General features: G+C 40.9%; 1 protein-coding gene across 2 annotated transcripts in view; it reads right to left on the bottom strand.

Annotated features, from left to right (window-relative positions):
* LOC132875444 (MOB kinase activator 3B) overlaps window positions 1–15,446 on the bottom strand; it is a 48,094-nt gene extending 32,648 nt beyond the window's left edge. Inside the window, exon 1 of one of the 2 annotated variants that reach the window (XM_060912215.1) lies at window positions 15,319–15,446. The gene's annotated coding sequence lies outside the window, so the exon portion shown is untranslated. Of the gene's footprint in view, window positions 1–13,594; window positions 13,710–15,318 lie in introns of those variants that run through there. The other variant, XM_060912217.1, reaches the window with a different exon arrangement.
* Between the last annotated feature and the right edge of the window lie 6,594 nt (window positions 15,447–22,040).

Below are 22,040 nucleotides of genomic sequence, written 5' to 3'. Positions count from 1 at the left end.
ATGTGGTCCTAATTCCGATCCCTATCCGCTCTTTTCATATGCGACTTCAGTCTGAACCGCCAGGTCGCATTCATCCGACTTACACGTCATCAACAAGCCACAAACGTCACTATTCTGCGCTGAAGTAGGCGGCGGGTCTCTCAAAAAAAGTTACAACAACATGGCGCATAATCACGGGCGCAGATAGAAGGGGGGACTCGTCCCACCCAGATTTAAATTCACCTCGTTCGGTCCCCCCCACTTATAGGGAGGAAAAAACGTCTATGCTGTCTTTCTTTGTATAAGGCAAACCTCACGGAAAAATCAAAAGACTAATTACCATTCGGTTTATTGAGGTGCACAGCAGTACATACATAGTTGCAACAACTCACATAAAACAAAGACTGATATTCGGTTGGTTGAGCTGCGCAGACTGCACAGGTTGCGAGCTCGAGCTTGGTTGCTATGGTTACTAACAACAAGTTTGACAGGCATATCGGGGTTGGGGTTGGTTTGCTGGCAGCTTTGTCCCCCCCCCCCCCCCCCAGTTTTTTGTCCCTCCCAGTTCAAAAAAACGTATCTGCGCCCCTGCGCATGACATCAATGCGAGGGACGCTTCGGGCTGTGAAGGTTCAGAATCTTCTCAATGGAAGGACGCAGAGGTTAGGGAGCTGATTTCCATTTGGGGGGATGCAGCTATTCAAGCTAGATTGGATGGGTCATACCGCAACCGGGCGGTTTTACTTCCGTAAACACTGGCCATGCTCACTGCGTGTGACGTCGTCGTATCCTGCAATGCGCATGCGGAACACTTTTAGGTCGCTTTTCGTTCATACTGAGGATCACATACAAGTCGCATATATTTGTTAATGTGAACGACCTCACAAAAAAATCGGATTTCACAAAAAAATCGGAATTGAGCATTAAGCCTTGCAGTGTGAACGTAGCGAGAGTGTCTCTGTGTGAGAGAGAGGGTGTGTGTGAGTGAGTGGGGCCGTGGCAGCAACCTCCGTTGAAAGATTGATTGATTGAAGTGCGCATGCTCTCTACATAAACACTGTCTAGTGCAGACATCCCAAGTCTCCCTGAAGTTCCGAGACTCTCCCGCATATTGATAGCGGCTCCCTGATGCCCGCAAATTGGAGAATATCTTCCGGAATCTAGAGCAAGTGAGCAAGAGCACGCACGCGAAACATTAATGTCTGCATCGCGCATATGACGGAGTGCGAGAGAGACCGTGTGTGCGCGCCTGTTCATGTAGCGCATTATGTCATTGTTGTTGTTTTCCACCAAAGAGGCGGGATTAGCCAACACAGAATAGTGACGTTTGTCTCTTGTTGATGACGTGTAGGTCGCATGAATGCGACCTGTCCGGTCAGACTGCAGTCGCATGTGAAAATAACGGATATGAATCGGATTTAGGACCACATATCCAAGCGGCCTGGGTCGCATGTGAAAAAAAATCGGATCTGTGTCGTTCAGATTGTCAATAACAAATCGGATACGGGTCACATATGGGTCGTTTCAGGGTGCAGTCTGAACGTAGTCTTATAGGATTTTATGCTGTGTGACTTTATGGCATTTGAAAGCACATTAATAACTACTTATTAACCGAGCACAAGGTCTTTACAGGAAAATATCAGACCAAGGTCGTGACAGTACGGACTGAGCCATCTGATATTTTCCTGTAAAGGCCGAGCAAGCGAGGTTAATAAAAAGAGTTCATTATATGGCTTTTTTATTTCTAATATTAAAACAGTCATTATAATGAGGCGTGACGCTGCTTTCAGTCACGTCATATTTATAACGTAGTTGAGTCACGCACGCAGAACAAACAGCTAGCGGTTTCAAAACTGAATTCTGTTAGCGGTTTCTGAATGCTTTTCATTGCTCGTTTCTTGAATTGCTGGGTTTCAGTCACATGACTTTTCTTTGCGGTTTTCCCGGAAGTGAAATAGCTGGTGGTCTAAACAGCTGCCGTGGTGCAAACAACTAGCAACAACTTATCAGAGTACGCTCAATCTAGAAGCCACTGCTGGCTTTAGATATCTTCAGAAGATTGCTATGTGCAATGGAATCGACCCCTACAGTCTGGGAAAGAAGGATTTGTCATACGATCTCGAAAACTACCCTTCAGTCGAGTTCCCCGACATCTCAAACTATCTGGTGTTGCAGACGTCCTTCTACACCGCAAAACAGATGAAAGCGTGGAAGAGTATGGAGGCTTACAACTTTTCTGTATGTGTCTGGGTAAAGGACCTCGGGATCAAGTCGCTCCCGAATGAATCCTGGATTGTTTTTGCCCGTGTAAATTTTTTTTTTAAGCTTTTCATTCACGTCTTTACAGTGAAGTGCTGCAAGTTGAAGTGTAAACAAACAGTTCACTTGATTCTCACTTGTGTTGGCTCTTATCTCTCAGGTAAATCATTCACAAAGATCATTAGAAACCCCTTTAAAGACCTGGATCTAACACTACGTTCACACTGCAAGGCTAAATGCTCAATTCCGATTTTTTTGTAAAATCCGATTTTTTTTGTGAGGTCGTTCACATTAACAAATATATGCGACTTGTATGTGATCCTCAGTATGAACGAAAAGCGACCTAAAAGTGTTCCGCATGCGCATTGCAGGATACGACGACGTCACACGCAGTGAGCATGGCCAGTGTTTACGGAAGTAACCTAAAGTTTCCTGTGTATGACAGTAGCCAGCATGGAGTACCTGGCGATGATGCAGTTGTTGTTGCGACGGAGCCAGAACATGCACAATAGCCTGATGTTAAGGAGGAGGTTGAGAAGGAAGAGGGCAAGGGGTTTGGCTCAGGCGTTCTGCGGGGTAGTGACTGCAACCTCCGTTCAAAGGAACGTGTCATGCGCCATGTTTTTGTAACTTTTTTTTGAGAGACCCGCCGCCTACTTCAGCGCAGAATAGTGACGTTTGTGGCTTGTTGATGACGTGTAAGTCGGATGAATGCGACCTGGCGGTTCAGACTGAAGTCGCATATGAAAAGATCGGATAGGAATCGGAATTAGGACCACATATCCAAACGGCCTGGGTCGGATTTGAAAAAAAAAAAAAATCGGATCTGTATCGTTCATATTGTCAATAAAAGATCGGATACAGGTCACATATGGGCGAAAAAAATCGGATTTGAGTCACTTCAGCCTGCAGTGTGAACGTAGTGTTAGTTAAACAAGACGGAGAAGTGATCACGGCGCATTGTAACTGTACGGCTGGGGAAGAATTTTGTCACGACCTTCATGCATATGGACTTTGTGAGGAGTAAACAAAGAAACAGCTGGGGACTTTAGCGCTTCGTGACTAAAAAAAGTACCGTAAAATAACGACACATAGCAAGAAAAGTACTTGAAAAACACTAAGGGCAGAGCTGAGAGGGAAATACAAACCTTTCACCAAGTGATCACTGCAAACTCGAGCGCGCTTCGACTCGACTCCCTTCGATTTCACTGAGAGGTTCAAAAGCCACCTTTCTCGACGTCTTTTTGTGAAATCCTGTGTTCGTTCACCTTTTTTTTTTTTATTAGTTCACAGGGAACCCTGAAGAAACTTTTATCAGTTTCACGGTTTGATCGATTCAAACAACCTAAAACAACGCAAGCGTAAGGCATTTTTCATGCAAGCGATGGACCTTCTCCGTACAAACGCTTTGTCAACTGAGCTTTGGTAGACCACCAGCTAAAAAGTTTTGAATAACTAAGGCCAAGTTTACATTAGACCGTATCTGTCTCGTTTTCTTCGCGGATGCACTGTCCGTTTACATTAAAACGCCTGGAAACGCCGGGAAACGGGAATCCGCCAGGGTCCACGTATTCAATCTAGATCGTGTCTGGTCCGGTGCTGTGTAAACATTGAGAATACGCGGATACGCTGTGCTGAGCTCTAGCTGGTGTCGTCATTGGACAACATCACTGTGACATCCACCTTCCTGATTCGCTGGCGTTGGTCATGTGACGCGACTGCTGAAAAACGGCGCGGACTTCCGCCTTGTATCACCTTTCATTAAAGAGTATAAAAGTATGAAAATACTGCAAATACTGATGCAAATACTGCCCATTGTGTAGTTATGATTGTCTTTAGGCTTGCCATCCTTCCACTTGCAAGTGGTAAGTGACGCGCATGCCCGACATGCACTGAGATCACGCACACAGCGGCTCAGTCCCAAATCACTGCTCGTGCGCTATACTCGCGCGCTCTGTGAGCTGCGCAGGGCCGGAGTGCGCACCCTCCAGAGGGCACTCGCTGTTCAGGGCGGAGTGATTTGGAGCGCAGGATGCCTGCGGAGCCGAGCGTATCCGTGTATTGGCGTTGCTATGTGCACACTAATCGTTTTAAAAACGTTAATCTGATGATCCGCTGATACGGTCTATTGTAAACCCCACCTAACAAGGCGGATGTGACGTCATGTGAAACCCAGCAATGCACCAAAAAGTTTACACACCCCTGAACACACCTCTGGGATGTAAATAGCCGATTAGTGGTGTTGTTGGTTTTTTTGTTATGCTAATGGTGATGCTAAGTGCAACGAGAGTGTAATTTCAGTCAGCTTTAATTTTTAAGTAATTTATGAACAGATCTGAGATAAATGTTGGTATTCTTGATTGTTTGGTTTCATTTTCACTGTCACGGTCTTTACAGATACGTCTAAAATACTGACCTGCTACACCCTAGCTGTCTACTTTTTTTTTTAGCCTAAGTGTCACAGTTTGTTAGCTAACTTACTTACTGTTTCCAAGTTGCCTAGCAACAGTGTTCTCACAACTTTAACCACTTGAATGAGTTTCGAACGTTAGAGATCTTCAGAAAAGTCTCAATTTGAGACCTAAATTTGTTGAAGTCCCATAAACTATATGTTGTTGCTGTTTTTGAAAACATAACTCATATTCCTTCTAACTAAAATACTATCCTTAGGCTACTAATTACTGGCTCTGCACCACAAAAGTTTACACGCCCCTAAACACACCTCTGATGTAAATAGCTGGAGATCAGCGTTTGAAATGCCATGAATGTCTTTGTTCACACTCTGACGTTAAAAAGATTAACACGTGAAAGGGCACTTTCAGTCGTCACATATTTCTGTTTATCTTTCAGGTCCTGAACTCAACCTTGTTTATGCTTTTCTTGTCTAACTGGGTTGTCTGTTTCGCTGAAAAATCCAGTTTGGTCCATGTACATTCAAAAAATGTCAACGTTCACAAAATGGAGAAAAAAAAAAAAAAAGTCTGTGGCAACTTAAGGAACTAAATCGGTTTGTAAAAGAGAGAAATTTGTTTGAAAGGTTAACAGGCTGGTTGATAACGGCGGGTCGTACTGCGGGTCTCTGCTCTTTGATCACTATGCAGGAATGTGACAGGGTGGGATGGGAAGCTGTAAAACCTCCACAGCTGAAAGACCAGACCCCTATAATGACCCTCAAATTCCACCCCATTACCATTTCTATTTTTCTTCCTTTTTAATCATGAAAGAGAACAAAAAAATAGAGGCTGGTGAAGAAAAATAAATGTTATTTACCAGCCGGGAGGTCCGTATCGTGACATACCGTGGCCAAGGTCTTGAAAGTACTGAGCGAGGCCCTCTGGGCCGAGGTCAGTATTCAAGGCCGAGGTCACGGTATTTCACCATGCGGACCGACCTTAAGCTGGTAAATAATATATTTATTTTTTCTTTACCAAATTCGAACAGAAAACGAGAGCGCCCGAAAGGGAAAACCGAGCCGAGCCGCCATTTTGAATCCTCATTCACGGCTGTAATGCAAATCGCTTCCTCCTCGGTATACAAGTGCACTTCCATGGCAGGAAAAAAAAACTACATTTTGCCGCCTATGTAGTCCCCTATTTATACAAATAGGAGTCATTCAGGATTCAGCCATGTTTTTGCTCGGCGTTAGCAACAGTTACAGGTTTTTAGCTTTCTCCTGAAATGTTTTCTTTTATTTCTTTTTCCTCAGGGTAGTAAATCTCGCTTTCGCAGTGAACACTGTCATTATCGCTATCCATGCTGTAAAATTTATGCTGTTCTCCTGAGAAATGTGAAAATAAATGTTGAAAAAAAAAATGCTACTATGTTTGTTGTTGTGAACGAGTGAGTCGCCAGAGGTCCATAACCGGGATCCGTACCGTAGGATACGGACCCGCTCACCAGCCAATCAGAGCGCAGGATCTGACGGAAACCGGCCCGCAAAAAAAAAAATTATATATGCGTAATAATGTAAGTAATACGTTATTTCATTGATGCTTCACAACACTGAATGTAACTATAAAAGGACAAAAAGTACGTTGGTTGTTTTATTTTTTAAAGAAGAAAACATTTCCAGCTAACTGCTGTGGTCCAAGATGAATAAAACAATTTGAGGTGCGAATTCTTTCTTCACTCCTCTTCAAAACAGCATGTCCCAATACAGCAAGTGTTTTATCCCACAGATATTTATCAGTTTTCATCTGTTATAAACACTATTACAGCTGTCAGACCAAATATCACACTTGAATATGGTTTGAGTATTCTGACTTACATAGTTAAAAGCAGGAAACGCATATAAAATTAGTTAAGATTACATGTTTCAGGAAATAACTTATTGAGTGCTCATAAAACCAATAATCGTTTACTTTTTATATTGAACTAAAAAAGAAAAACAAAGAAAGAAAAAGAACAAAGAGAGAAACAAGAAAGAAACAAAAGTGAAAGGAAAAGAAAACAGAAAAATAAAGAAAAAATGAAAAAAAAGAAAAAAAGGGAAAGGAAAACAAAAGAAACGAAAAAAACAAAGTGAAAGGAAGAAAGTGAAAAGAAAGAAAACAACAAAACAGAAATAGCAAAGAAAGAAACACGCAAACAAAAAGAAAAGATTTTCAGAACTCTGACTAAATGACTTATTTTGGTTTTTAATAAACACCATTTCAATAGTAAATGATAAATGAAGTATAAATATTAAACAATTATAAATATTCAGCATTATTTAAAACGAAATATTTTTCCATTTAGCTATAAAAAGTTTTCATTTATCTGAATTTCCAGCATGCATGTGGTTTTTTTTATTCTAAATTTAATCAACATTTTCTAAATCTTAAATACTCTTCTCACACACTACACAAGATCGACATCATCGTGAACATGCTGTAATAGTGAAGATTTGGCCTCTCTCGAGGTGTACAATCTCACTCATGACCTTTACGCCTTGAACCCAAGCCTCGGTAAAAGATTATGCTTTCGGTGTCATTGCTGAATCACAACGCATCAGTCTTTTCCTCACCCACGACCATGGGATTTGTTCAGTCGCAGCTTTAAATCCACTTCAGCGTTAAGGCTTGAAGATGGAGGGCGTGATCATGCTGGGTGGCAGCGGCGGCTCTCGCTGTGGGAACGTGGGCTTTAAACATGCACACGGAGTCTGATTAATGCCTGAGCCTCAGCTTTCAATAGGCTTTATGGGGACCACACAGAGGGCTGGTTGATCCGACATCAGCAGTGTGTTTTTCAGTGTGCGTTTCAGGCTTGTGACCGTCAAACTGTTTGCCAAATAGCTCTGTTCAGATCAGCCTGTAAACACATCGCTTTCAGACACTGTTCTTCTGGATCAGAAGCTATTCATCATTTCTTGCTGCTATATTAAATTTTTTAAAAAGCTCTACTGTTCATGCTTATATCATGTCAAAGCTCTGAACCAATATTTACAAGCTTAATTTTAGTTTCAAAATAAATGTGATGTCATGAAACAGCCACTGAGAGAGAGAGAGAGAGAGGAGGACAAATACCCCTTTTCCACCAAATCAGTTCCAGGGCTGGTGCTGGTTCACAACTCGTTCAACTTGCGAGCCAGCTGAGAACCAGTTTGCTTTTCCATAGCTCGGGGTGCTAAGGGGAGCCACATCATTACGTCACTGTATACGTCAGTTACGTCGCTGCGTTTGCATAAACCTTGGCGCGAACATCGAAGCAACAACAACACGGAGAAGAAGAAGCAGCAACGACAATGGATAACCGCTGCTTTACTGCATCCATGATATCTCGTCGCTTATTTAAAAATGGCGACCTTTCGCGGCCTTGCTATTGTTGTTGGTCTTAACAACTCCGCCCCCCCCGCTGACGTAAGCGGTTCTTTCCTCTGGCCCAGCAGAGAGTTGGTGCTAGCCTGGAACCGGTTTTTCTGGCCCCAGAGCCAGTTCTTTGTCAGTGGAAACAGAAAACCCGGTTCCAAACTAAGCACTGGCCCCGAACCAGCCCTGGAACTGCTTTGGTGGAAAAGGGGCAAAAAACATCCTGAAACAACTCACAACCCCCATTTTATGAGCGTGAGGACGTCTAGGTCAGGGATCGTGCACGTGCTTGGAGCAAAAAGGCACAGTGCATGACCAAGAGGAACTGATGCCCCTTTTCCACCAAAGCAGTTCCAGGGCTGGTTCGGGGCCAGTGCTTAGTTTGGAACCGGGTTTTCTGTTTCCACTGACAAAGAACTGGCTCTGGGGCCAGAAAAACCGGTTTCAGGCTAGCACCAACTCTCTGCTGGGCCAGAGGAAAGAACCGCTTACATCAGCAGGGGGCGGAGTTGTTAAGACCGACAACAATAGCAAGACGGCGAAAGGTCGCCATTTTTAAGCGACGAGAAGCAGCAGCTGTACAAACGCGAAGTCATCCATTATTGTTGTTGCTGCTGCTTCTTCTTCTTCTCCGTGTTGTTGCTTCGATGTTCGCGCCAAGGTTTATGCAAACGCAGCGACGTAACTGACGTATACAGCGACATAACTGATGTGGCTCCCCTTAGCACCGCGAGCTATGGAAAAGCAAACTGGTTCTCAGCTGGCTCGCAAGTTGAACGAGTTGTGAACCAGCACCAGCCCCGAACCAGCCTTGGAACTGATTTGGTGGAAAAGGGGTATGAGGCGCTAAATAAATGCTTGAGGATACGGTTTGGACAGGATGAAGCGGACTTTAGATCAGTACTCATGACCTGTGTGCCTCAAGATGGCTGAGCTTGAGAAGCTTAAAGAAGAACAGGAATGTTCTGGATGTTCCAGAACAGTAGATATTCACAGAATGTCCATCAAAGCTGACTAATTAATACGTACATACATATGTATAAATGGAAAAGTCTTAAACACCCTATTTTTTTCCCCTTCCTACAAACTTTATCGATTTCTATTTCATGACGACTTCTATGTTATCGAGTCAAAACATTTCAGAGTTCCAAACGTTCGGGGATTTTTTTCCCAGCACAAAATTAAATGTTTGTATCTGAGCAGCATATTACATCAGAGCGCACTTTTCAGATTAAAAATGAAAACATAATGAAGGCTACTGGGTTTTGGGGCAAAAAGAAGAAGAGAGTGTGACAGTCAAAGTATCCAGAAGAACTGGGGCTGGTTCTGGAAGATGCTCAGTAAAACCTACAGATCATTTCCGCATAAAACTGCACTCACTGCATTTTAAATCAAAGGGTCGTCTCACACCAAATACTGACTTTGTTTCATATATTATGGCTTACTGCTTATAATATTTTCTTAAAATGTTGAAGCATTTAATTTCATTATTTTTAAGCCATTTTTTTTTTTGCCTACAGCATTTCTTTACACACACGACAACGAGATTTTTTTTTTAAATATCGCGTCCACATGGGCAACGGATCAGTAAAATATCAGGTTCATATGGCAACGCAACGCTTGCTGAAAACGATGCAATACACATGCCACACCACCACGTGCGCTGTAAGACGGTCCCATCGGAGACACCAGAACAATAGAAGTAGACGCATGCGCACAACTGCGCATGCGCACAGTGACTATCCCTGTCACATGCACACACTTTCTCACTCCCTATCCTATGGATATAGTCCCTTTAAATCACGTGCTCATTTTTTGAATGGAGACGCAGAAAGAGGAATGAACGGGGGTAGATGGAAGCCGGTACGCCAACATTCTGATATCCTCCAGAATTCTTTAATGGTCCGGAATAAACATCTGAAGAGGTGAGATCGCTCCTTTTTTTCCCTATTTTTGCTGGCGGGATTGACTCTGCCCTAAGGGCTATTCTCTCACTCTCACTTTGCACCATTACACAATAAATATTCACAGTGAAAATATTTTGTAAGCGTGTTTCATGAACCAAGTTATAGGATTTGTTGACAACTCGCATCGAGTTCGTTGCACTTCCACCCAGCGTGAAGCATATGTGGTTGTGACGTCATCGTAAACAAATACGTTCTACTCATCCAGACGACTTTGCAACGGCTCCGTTGCCAGATTTTTTTCACTCTGGAACCCGTTCTCAAAAGATTTCGTTTTGGGGCACCCAAAACGCTGGTGCCGTGTGGACGCCAGGCCGAAACGATAAACAATTTTATCAGATTCACCTGAATCCGTTGCCATGTGGACAGGGCCTAAGACTTTTGTATAGTACCATAGATGGGGGAGGGAGAAAAAAAATATATAACAGCAGCACATCCTGAAGTGTTTTATTCCTGTTATATGGCAGCAATTAGAAAAAAAAATTAAAAGATTCAACAGGTACAGTGGTGCTTGAAAGTTTGTGAACCCTTTAGAATTTTCTATATTTCTGCATAAATGGGACCTAAAACATCATCAGATTTTCACACAAGTCCTAAAAGTAGATAAACAGAACTCAGTTAAGCAAAAATATTATACTTGGTCATTTATTTATTGAGGAAAATGATCCAATATTACATATCTGTGAGTGGCAAATAGGGCTGTCACGATTACCGGTGTACACGGTTACCGCGCTAAAATATTTTGACGGTGACCATGACCTTCTGAGTGTCAAAACCGCGATAGCTTCCATTTTCGCGAGACTTTGAACTTTCGTGCGAGTTTTCCCGCCGACGCCACTCAAGTTCACTCACTCACTGTCCGAAGTTCAAGCATGGCGGAAGGAGGAGACTGTGGTGGTCATCAAGATGAAGACATCTATCCGCCTTCCAAGCGGATAAAATCGGAAGTGTGGAAATATTTTGGATATTTCAAAAATTCGGAGGGACAACTTGTTGATGACGGTGCTCCTGCATGTAGAGTGTGCAGAAAAAAGGTGTCAGCGAAAGGCAGCAATACATCAAATCTAATGACTCATCTGCGAGACCATCATCAGCATCTGTACAGCAAGTGCAAGGTAGGTTAACGTGTATGTTTTAGCTGAAATGCGCAAAGTAACTTTTGACGAGGGAAGATGAAACAATTATTTCTGACTGTCAATAATGTTAGACCTTGATGATAATCTTTATTGTCGAAAGACGGCCACTGCTAGCAGTTTTAAAATGCATCTAGCACTAGCTGTGGTTAGCGCTATTGAGGTAAACATCACCATTCTAAGCTAAGTTACACAGCTAAACTTTCATTCGCCACAAGACGGTGAAAATGGATCAGTGAAACACACGAAGTAACGCATGACTTCGGGTCGAGGGAAAATACAACAGTTGTATCCGACTGTCAATAATGTTAAACTTTGATAATGATCTTTATTGCGAAGTGCGCCCACTGCTAGCATTTTAAAATGTGTCTAGCTGTGGTCAGGATCCACTTGTCCACAGTCCAAACTTGAAAACCTGAACCACACCTACTCAACCTGAGCCACACCCACTCAAATAACCGTGATAATACCGTACACCGCGATAATTTTGGTCACAATAACCGTCATGTTAAATTTTCATACTGTGACACCCCTAGTGGCAAAAGTATGTGAACCTCTCGGATTAGCAGTTAATTTGAAGGTGAAATTAGAGTCAGGTGTTTTCAATCAATGGGATGACAATCAGGTGTGAGTGGGCACCCTGTTTTATTTAAAGAACAGGGATCTATCAAAGTCTGATCTTCACAACACACGTTTGTGGAAGTGGATCACGGCATGAACAAAGGAAATTTCTGAGGACCTCAGAAAAAGCGTTGCTGATGCTCATCAGACTGGAAAAGGTTACAAAACCATCTCTAAAGAGTTTGGACTCCACCAATCCACAGTCAGACAGACTGCGTACAAATGGAGGAAATTCAAGACCATTGTTACCCTCCCCAGGAGTGGTCGACCAACAAAGATCACTCCAAGAGCAAGGCGCGTAATAGTCGGCGAGGTCACAAAGGAACCCAGGGTAACTTCTAAGCAACTGAAGGCCTCTCTCACATTGGCTAATGTTAATGTTCATGAGTCCACCATCAGGAGAACACTGAACAACAATGGTGTGCATGGCAGGGTTGCAAGGAGAAAGCCACTGCTCTCCAAAAAGAACATTGCTGCTCGTCTGCAGTTTGCTAAAGATCACGTGGACAAGCCAGAAGGCTATTGGAAAAATGTTTTGTGGAAGGATGAGACCAAAATAGAACTTTTTGGTTTAAATGAGAAGTGTTATGTTTGGGGAAAGGAAAAACACTGCATTCCAGCATAAGAACTTTATCCCATCTGTGAAACATGGTGGTGGTAGTATCATGGTTTGGGCCTGTTTTGCTGCATCTGGGCCAAGACGGCTTGCCATCGTTGATGGAACAATGAATTCTGAATTATACCAGCGAATTCTAAAGGAAAATGTCAGGACATCTGTCCATGAACTGAATCTCAAGACAAGGTGGGTCATGCAGCAAGACAACGACCCTAAGCACACAAGTCGCTCTACCAAAGAATGGTTAAAGAAGAATAAAGTTAATGTTTTGGAATGGCCAAGTCAAAGTCCTGACCTTAATCCAATCAAAATGTTGTGGAAGGACCTGAAGCGAGCAGTTCATGTGAGGAAACCCACCAACATCCCAGAGTTGAAGCTGTTCTGTACGGAGGAACGGGCTAAAATTCCTCCAAGCCGGTGTGCAGGACTGATCAACAGTTACCGCAAACATTTAGTTGCAGTTATTGCTGCACAAGGGGGTCACACCAGATACTGAAAGCAAAGGTTCACGAACTTTTGCCACTCACAGATATGTAATATTGGATCATTTTACCCTCAATAAATAAATGACCAAGTATAATATTTTTGTCTCATTTGTTTAACTGGGTTCTGTTTATCTACTTTTAGAACTTGTGTGAAAATCTGATGATGTTTTAGGTCATATTTATGCAGAAATATAGAAAATTCCCAAGGGTTCACAAACTTTCAAGCACCACTATGTTGTTCAGGGTGGATTTTTCTAAAAACAAACAAACAAAAAAAAAAAAGTGTTTTTAAATGTGAAACATTGGAGGTCCTTGAGCTCAAGCAAACACAGAGGGACTTGTGTCAGGGTACAGAGGGTCAGATTAAATGATCACAGGACTGTGTGGATTGTAAAGGATTATACCTGTTCAGTAAATAAAGAGCTTTACACACACACACACACACACACACACACACACACACACACACACACACACGTGCCTTGGTCTTTCTCCAGAGCTGCACCCAGCGACAAAAGCCCCGCCATGAGATTTCACACAGATGGAGGGAAAAAAATGCAGTGAGCTGCCTGGTGAATAAACAGAACAGTACTGATGCCAAGCCACTGTGTTTCCATACGGACGAGTTTTTACAGGCTGCTGTTCAGGGAAACACTGGGCTGCTTACTTACTGCTATGAGTAAAAGCAATAAAAACAAGTAGTGACAGAACTCTGATACAAAGAAAGAAAGAACATGGCTCGCTTTACCTTTATGAGCTGTTTCGTTGCTCCAAGGCACGGGCCAGTTCATGACTGTAAATCTGACTCCAGCAATCAAAGCTGTCAATGTTTAACTCCGGTTCCCTTCCTGTGCTTAATTCCTGCAGCGTGAATCAGTGTGCTCTCAGACAGGAAGTAGTGATTATCATACAGTGTGAAGTTTTGTAATTGTTTGATATGCCAGCATTCAAAGTGACGACGCATCCGATGTTCATGTCAGTCGTAATCTGCTCAGTCATGTCTAAAATTTGAATTGTTACTCTAATTATTTTACGGCATCAAAAACAAAGTTGTTCATAAATTAATAATTTAGCCCTTAGATATTAAAACAAAGCACAGAAAGGATCACTAAACGAAGATTGTGGCATGTAACCATTGATTTATCCCCCTTTTTTTTTTTTAAATATTGACACCTCACTTACATGTAACTTACTTGGTGATGTGCTGTTACAGAAAAATAAATCAACGACAGAGTAATATGATGTTACCCATAACTAAACAGGGTTCCTTTTATCATCCTGAAGTTGATTATTTTCCAATAACAGAACACCCCAACATGTGCTTCCTCTTACACCACACCTCCTTCCCACTGATTACAAAATCAATCAACAATCAAAACATTTCTACTCAATATGATACTAAAATATTACTCAAATACTACAGTAGAACCGACAGCAGGGAAGTCTCTGATATCACAGAAATCATTAAATGAATAAAAAAAAAAGTCTAAATTATATACCAAGTATATACTGTTCGAGAACGAATCGACTCTTTGAACCGGCTCTTTTAGCTGAGCCGACACGCACATACAAGCTTCTGTGGAAATGTAATATTTCATGAAATATTTATTTCGGAATGGTTCAGAAAAAAAGAACGCTTAGTAGTTAAAATATAATCGTCTGATTCTGAAAAAAAAAATCAGAAATAAGACTCATATTGTTGAGCCGAATCAAATGAATCAATTCACTGAAAAAGAGTCGGAATTCGAATCACATGCCAAACAGTTCAAGCTGGTGTTCTGAAGGGGCGTGGTTTATGAGTTTGGAAGGATTTTCAGTGTGGGTTTTAATTTAATTAAAAAAATAAATTAAAATTCATTTTAAAATACCGAGGTGTGTTAAAAAGAGTGTGTGCAGTTTGTTTGGGACACACTTTACACTTCCTTCCATAGCTTAATGCTCCATTTACAAGTTCTTACAATCCAGAATAGCGTCTTAATAAAACACATAGTGCCCTAAATAGGGTAGGCAAGGCATAACAAATCATACCCTACGTAGTGCATGGATCTAGGGAGGATGGAAGCATTTGGGATTCAGCCAAGCTGCTTAAGAATATTAACGTTAATGAGAGCTCAAGCACAGGTTTTGTTACTTTTGCGTTAAAACTTGTTAACTTGAAGAGAAGTTATATTTTATTTGTAATGCTCAAATTGAAAAAAAATAATCATGATAAGTTTATTTAAAATGATAACACGTTGCGTAATAGTGTAGTAACACAGCCGCTTGTGGTAAATGACGCTTCAGACGCCTTAAAGACACAAAATATCTGGTTTTCAAGCAGCTTAAAAGATAAAAAATAAAGACAAAGCATTAAAAAAAAGTGTCTAAAACATCACATAACATGATAAAAACATGACGCTTCAGGAGGTTCATCAAAAACAGAGCACACTGAGGGAAAAATGCTAACATAAACATTTGTTTGTTCTTATTTACCTTTACTGCACTTTATCCACCACTTTTTATTTTCGTCCCGTGTGAGAGATAATCCCTCTCTCCTGCCTGCTGAAGCCCGCTTTGCTGTCTGCGCCACCACTGCACTGAGCTGAGCTAAACACCACAGACAGGCTGCAGGTCACATCTACACTCACATACTACATAGTAAAGTCACAATAGTCTCCATAATGCGACCCCTAGCGGCAGTGACATACTATTTAGTACGTAAGTATGGACGTAGCCATGGGAACGGTTTATAGCCAGTACTGCGCATGCGCCACACACTTTAGCGCGATAACAGTTACAGCGCCATCTTGTGGACTGTTTTCGTCAACTGAACTGAATTTAAATTTAATTACAGCTTTTTTAACTTTTTTTTGTTTGTTTATAGCTGTTCAATTATAAATTAATTTTAATTAAAAATTTCCCTTCAAGACTTTATTTTTAATAGTGGTTATTTCTAACAGTTACAGTGCCATCTTGTGGATTGTTTTAGTCATCTGAACTGAATTTTAATTTCATTCCAGCTTTTTAACTTTTTTTGTTTTCAGGTAACTTAAACTTTTTGTTTGTTTATAGCTGTTCAATTATAAATTAATTTTAATTAAAATTTTCCCTTCAAGACTATTTTTAATAGTGGTTATTTCTAACAGTTACAGCGCCATCTTGTGGATTGTTTTAGTCATCTGAACTGAATTTAAATTTAATTACAGCTTTTTAACTTTTTTTGGTTGTTTATAGCTGTTCAATTAATTTTAATTAAAAATTTCCCTTCAAGACTGTATTTTTAATAGTTATTTCTAACAGTTACAGCGCCATCTTGTGGATTGTTTTAGTCATTTTAACTTAATGACAGCTTTTTAACTTTTTTTCAGGTAATTTAAACTTTTTTTTGTTTGTTTATAGCTGTTCAATTATAAATTAATTTTCATTAAAATTTTCCCTTCGAGACTTTATTTTTAATCGTGGTTATTTCTAACAGTTACAGCGCCATCTTGTGGATTGTTTTAGTCATTTTAACTTAATGACAGCTATTTAACTTTTGTTTTCAGGTAATTTAAACTTTTTTGTTTATAACTGTTCAATTATAAATTAATTTTAATTAAAATTTTCCTTTCAAGACTATTTTTAATAGTGGTTATTTCTAACAGTTACAGCGCCATCTTGTGGATTGTTTTAGTCATCTGAACTGAATTTTAATTTAATTACAGCTTTTTAACTTTTTTTGTTTGTTTATAGCTGTTCAGTTAATTTTAATTAAAATTTTCCCTTCAAGACTTTATTTTTAATAGTGGTTATTTCTAACAGTTACAGCGCCATCTTGTGGACTGTTTTAGTCATCTGAACTGAATTTAAATTTAATTACAGCTTTTAACTTTTTTTCAGGTAATTTAAACTTTTTTTATTTATAGCTGTTCAATTATAAATTAATTTTAATTTTCCCATCAAGACTTAAATTTTAATAGTGGTTATTTCTAACAGTTACAGCGCCATCTTGTGGACATTCAGAGACAGGCAGTATGTTAGATATTTTTAATATTTAGGACATCAGGAAGGATGAAAGTACAACTGCTATTACAATAATTAGATTGAAAAATAATATATTATGCGTATTTATGCTTATTGCTTATGTATAATAGACGAGTAAAAATAACGTAAAAGTTATATTATTATTGTTATTAAAAATAAAAAAAAAATGTATTAACATGATTATTATGAGTATTATTAGTATTATGATGATAACCCATTACAAATGAATGCAAGTATTTTTTTTCTCTGTTTTTATGCTCTTTAGAATGATCTCAGCATTTAAACATTTTTTATTTGATAACGAAAGTCATAATCATTTTCTCTGTCTTTATTTCAAAGCTATCAGGATGCATAAATATTCATTTTTATTAAAATGACAGCCAAACCCAACAAAAATACACCTCACCCAGCAACAAGAAAATCAGGAAGGCAAGATCAGAAAATCAGGTGTTAGAGATGGAAGTGAGATGGAAGACTGCAAAGTCTAGAAAGCAGGATTCAGAAAGTCATACACATCTTCACACAGAGGACGAGGAGGAGGTGAGAGGATAAAGGATGAGCGGTAGAGGAACTCACAAATCAAAAAGAGAAGGAAGATGACAGGAGATGGGGAGTGAAGTAGAGGAAGTAGTAGGTATGAAGCATGGTGGATCTGTTAAAGACAGATGAGGTTAGAGGAAATGAGAGAGGGGGGAGGGACAGAGTCTTGGAGAGACAGTGTTGGAGAGGAAAGAATGAATGACAAAAGGAACATGTGACTCTATGGCAGGAAGGAGATGAGCTGACTGTCCATAACACACACACAAACAAATCTGATGTATTTTAGATCAGACAGAGAGGCCATGCCTCCTCCGTTATTACTGATGGAATGTAATGTCTATAAAAGCGTAAACTGCTTGTAATCTCCTGGAATACACTTTCCACTTGGCTGGGCATTAAAGGGCATGTCATTCATAACCAGGCCAGTTTGAACATGAACTTTGTTTTCTACAGAGTGAAGACAAAGCAGTCATACTGAGGTTTGGTGTGGCTGTGTAAGATTTTTTTTTCTGCAGACACGCAGATTGGTGTTGTAGTCAAGACCACCAAAACTGAGACCAAGTCATGACCAAGACCAGAGTGTATCGAGACCAAGTTATGACCAAGACCAGAGTGTATCAAAACCAAGTCATGACCAGGACCAGAGTGTATTGAGACCAAGTCATGACCAAAACCAGGGTGTATTGAAACCAAGTCAGACCAAGACCAGGGTGTATCGAAACCAAGTCAGACCAAGACCAGAGTGTATTGAGACCAAATCATGACCAAGACCAGAGCGTATCGAGACCAAGTCATGATCAAGATCAGAGTGTATTGAGACCAAGTCATGACCAAGACCAGAGTGTATCAAGACCAAATCATGACCAAGACCAGGGTATATCGAAACCAAGTCATGACCAAGACCAGGGTATCTCAAGACCAAGTCATGACCAAGACCAGAGTGTATCGAGACAAGACTTTGAGGGGTTGAGACCAAATCAAGACCAAAACCAAGGCAGGGCGAAACCGAGTCAAGCCCAGGACCAGACCAGTGGATATGAAAAGGGGAGAGAGGGGTGACAGCCATTAACAGGAAGAAAATTTTCAAATTAGCAATGAGTCATGTTATTGATTGCATTTGAAGCAGGAAATATTACATTACAGTCATCTCATCTCATCTTATTATCTCTAGCCGCTTTATCCTGCTCTACAGGGTCACAGGCAAGCTGGAGCCTATCCCAGCTGACTACGGGCGAAAGGCGGGGTACACCCTGGACAAGTCACCAGGTCATCACAGGGCTGACACAGACAACCATTCACACTCACATTCACACCTACGGTCAATTTAGAGTCACCAGTTAACCTAACCTGCATGTCTTTGGACTGTGGGAGAAACCGGAGCACCCGGAGGAAACCCACGCGGACAACATGCAAACTCCACACAGAAAGGCCCTCGCCGGCCACGGGGCTCGAACCCGGACCTTCTTGCTGTGAGGCGACAGCGCTAACCACTACACCACCGTGCCGCCCACATTATACTCATGATGTGAACAAATGAATCAGACAATGCACAGGCAATTTAGTGAAATTCCCACAGTTGTGGTCTTGACCGGTTCCGAAATAAAATCCTGAGTCCTCCATGTCTGAGACGAGACTGAGACCTTCAGAAAGTGGTCTTGAGACCAAGACCGGTTTATAGTACAACACTAATACAGACCAAAAAATTCAAAATCAAAAATTTCCATTGTTGATTAGCCAAGACATGTTCATGACATGTGGCTGCTGTTTGCTACTTGAAGTAACCTCCAAGACCCAGATTCCTTCAGTTCTTTAGTGCTTTCACAGTCTTACTGTCACCTATAAACATGACTAAAACCTCTATAATTATTCTTTAATACATTCTGGTGTCATTTCATCCCCTAGGATGTGAAATTTGAAGTGAAAATTCTATCAGAAAGCTGAAATGCATCTGATAATAGCAAATGTACTGACAGCCAACATCCGTCATTTACTGACCAGATCTTCCGAGGTTGATGAATCAGCAGGCCGCCAATATAAAGATGCTACAAAGTGACAGTAACGGCTTACACACAATGTCCTTTCCCTTTCAGTTAACTGACTTTTTAGGGCCCGAGCACCGGAGATGCAAGGCCCTATTGTTTTCCTAAGGATTCTTTTTTCTTCTTTTTCTTCAAGACTTGGCCATTTTTGAGGTGGGCCCCATGGGTAAAAACTCATGAAATTTGGTACACACATCAGTCCTGGCCACCACTACTCAGGGATACCGGCTTGGCCCTGGGTGTGTCCGGGGACTCCATAGCACCCTCATATATCATTGCGACTTTTGCCAGGTATATAGTTTCACCTATCCGTGTCAAATTTGGGTTCTCCAAGACGAACAAAATTGTAATATACATTGTATTAGCCATACTCAACAGGAAGCGAGTTATTTTTGGTTTTGTGCATTTTGACATTCTCCTAGGCAATTTGTTGGATTCATGCCATATTTGGTATACATGATGTCAAGATGTCGCTGATTTTTTGTTAAGCCAAGCAAACAGGAAATGTGTGCCGAAAAACTCATCACCGGTGGTGTACACATCAGATACCCATGCTTCTGTCAGACATCTCAGATGCTTGTGCATTGTATAATGATTATGTGTGACAGGTCGCGGAACCGGAGGTGTGAGGGCCCTTCATCGCTGCTTGCGGCTATATCTTTGTGTTTATCTGCTTTTAGCTTTCACACATATTAATAAATGCTACAAATAAACCAGAAAAAGGTGTTCTACACAGCATGATGTATGGAAATCAGCAATTTGAATATTTCTACTTGTACATCAGGTGGCACGGTGGTGTAGTGGTTAGCACTGTTGCCTCACAGCAAGAAGGTTGTGGGTTCAAGCCCAGTGGCTGACGGGGACCTTTCTGTGTAGAGTTTGCATGTTCTCCCCATGTCTGTGTGGGTTTCCCCCACAGTCCAAAGACATGCAGGTTAGGCTAATCAGTGGCTCTATACTGACTGTAGGTGTGAATGCGAGTGTGAATGGTCGTTTGTCTCTACATGTCAGCCTTGCGATGATCTGGCGACTTGTCCAGGGTGTACCCCGCCTCTCGCCCATAGTCAGCTGGGATAGGCTCCAGCTGCGACCCTGCACAGGATAAGCAGTTATGGATAATGGATAGACGGACTTGTACATGTATACAGCCAAAAGTTTGTAGGCACCTGACCGCAACAATCATGTCCTTGTTGAACATCCCATTCCAGATTCCCTCTTTGCTCTTATAATAAGCTGCACTCAATCTTCTGGGAAGGCTTTCCACTAGATTTTGTAATCTCAGGATTTGTGATCATTCAGCTACAGGCTCTTACGTCAGGTGAGAATTTTTGCAGTCGGTATTCAGTGGGGTTGAGATCAGGGCTGTGAGGAGGACACTCGAGCTCTTCCACTCCAACCTTCTCGAACTATGTCTCTCGCATGAGTGCACCTGTCAGGCTGGGACAGGTTTGGGCTTCTCAGTTCCAGTGAAGGGAAATTATCATGCTACAGCGTACAAAGGCATTCTATACAACTATGCGCTTCTGATTTTGCGAAGAATGAAATATAGGTGCGATAGTGGGGTATTCATAGAAATAATTTTGCACCAGTGCAACACGAAGACCAATTTTCCATCTTTTCCATAACAGGAGGAAAAACACGAGGACACGAGCACAGAACGAATCTGAAGCATGTTGTATTGAATCAGTCCACACAAGAGATTGCACAGAGACTATAAGGCAGCTGTGATTCAAACGACATCATCTAACCACAGATCAAGTATACGTGTATATGGCTTTCATTCAGTTCAACATTATCAAGGAACAAGAACCATCATCATCATTAACAACAAGCACAGGTAAAGCCCTTGGAAATGCAATGGGACGTGATCCAGTTTGCTCCGAGTTCAAGATGTTTCTGAAAACGTCTATCAATCATTTTATTCCTTTGAAGGAAAAAAACCCAGGATGTTTATTAATAAAAAGTGTTCATATGAGCCAGAACATTCTCCAGTCAGTCGCTATAGTCCACCATTTTACAAATAATATATTAAGGAAAGAAAAACAATCACCTGTATGTATACATTTCTATAAAATCAGGACTCGTCACAAATATCAGCATTTTTCAGGGAATCTTTAAAATGTTTTCCAGCATACGAGAAATCAGCTTCAAACTAAAAAGGTCAAGTATTATATTGAAAAAAAAAAGAAAAAAAAAACCAGCAACTGGATGAGAAAATCAGATTGCTCCCACTCCATCAGGTTTGCACATCATTTTAAAGGAGCAGTTTGTAACATTTTAGCGCCATCTCCTGCCTGAGAGGAGAAGAGCAATTTTTTTTGGTCAAAAAATGAGACAAGGTTTTCCTGCTCTCTCTCTCTCCCCCATCACGTCCTTCAAATACCTTTAAAAAAAAAAAAGCAAAATGTTTCATCTATGCAACTGTGATGCTAAACTAATTTCAGGGCTGTAAAAAATAAATCAAACAGAAGCTTGAAACAAACCAATTATCCAGAATTATTAAACAGTAATATCACGAGTAATAGTTTTTCTATGATGTCTTAACAATAATAAAATTATTCCAGGTCTAGAAACATTACTAAAAAAAAAAAAAAAAAAAATTACAAACCGCTC

This window comes from Neoarius graeffei, chromosome 28 (genome assembly GCF_027579695.1).
Source record: "Neoarius graeffei isolate fNeoGra1 chromosome 28, fNeoGra1.pri, whole genome shotgun sequence".
NCBI classification, from domain to species: domain Eukaryota; kingdom Metazoa; phylum Chordata; class Actinopteri; order Siluriformes; family Ariidae; genus Neoarius; species Neoarius graeffei.
Note: the sequence above shows the minus strand (reverse complement) of the source record. Positions and strands in the feature narration are given on the sequence as shown.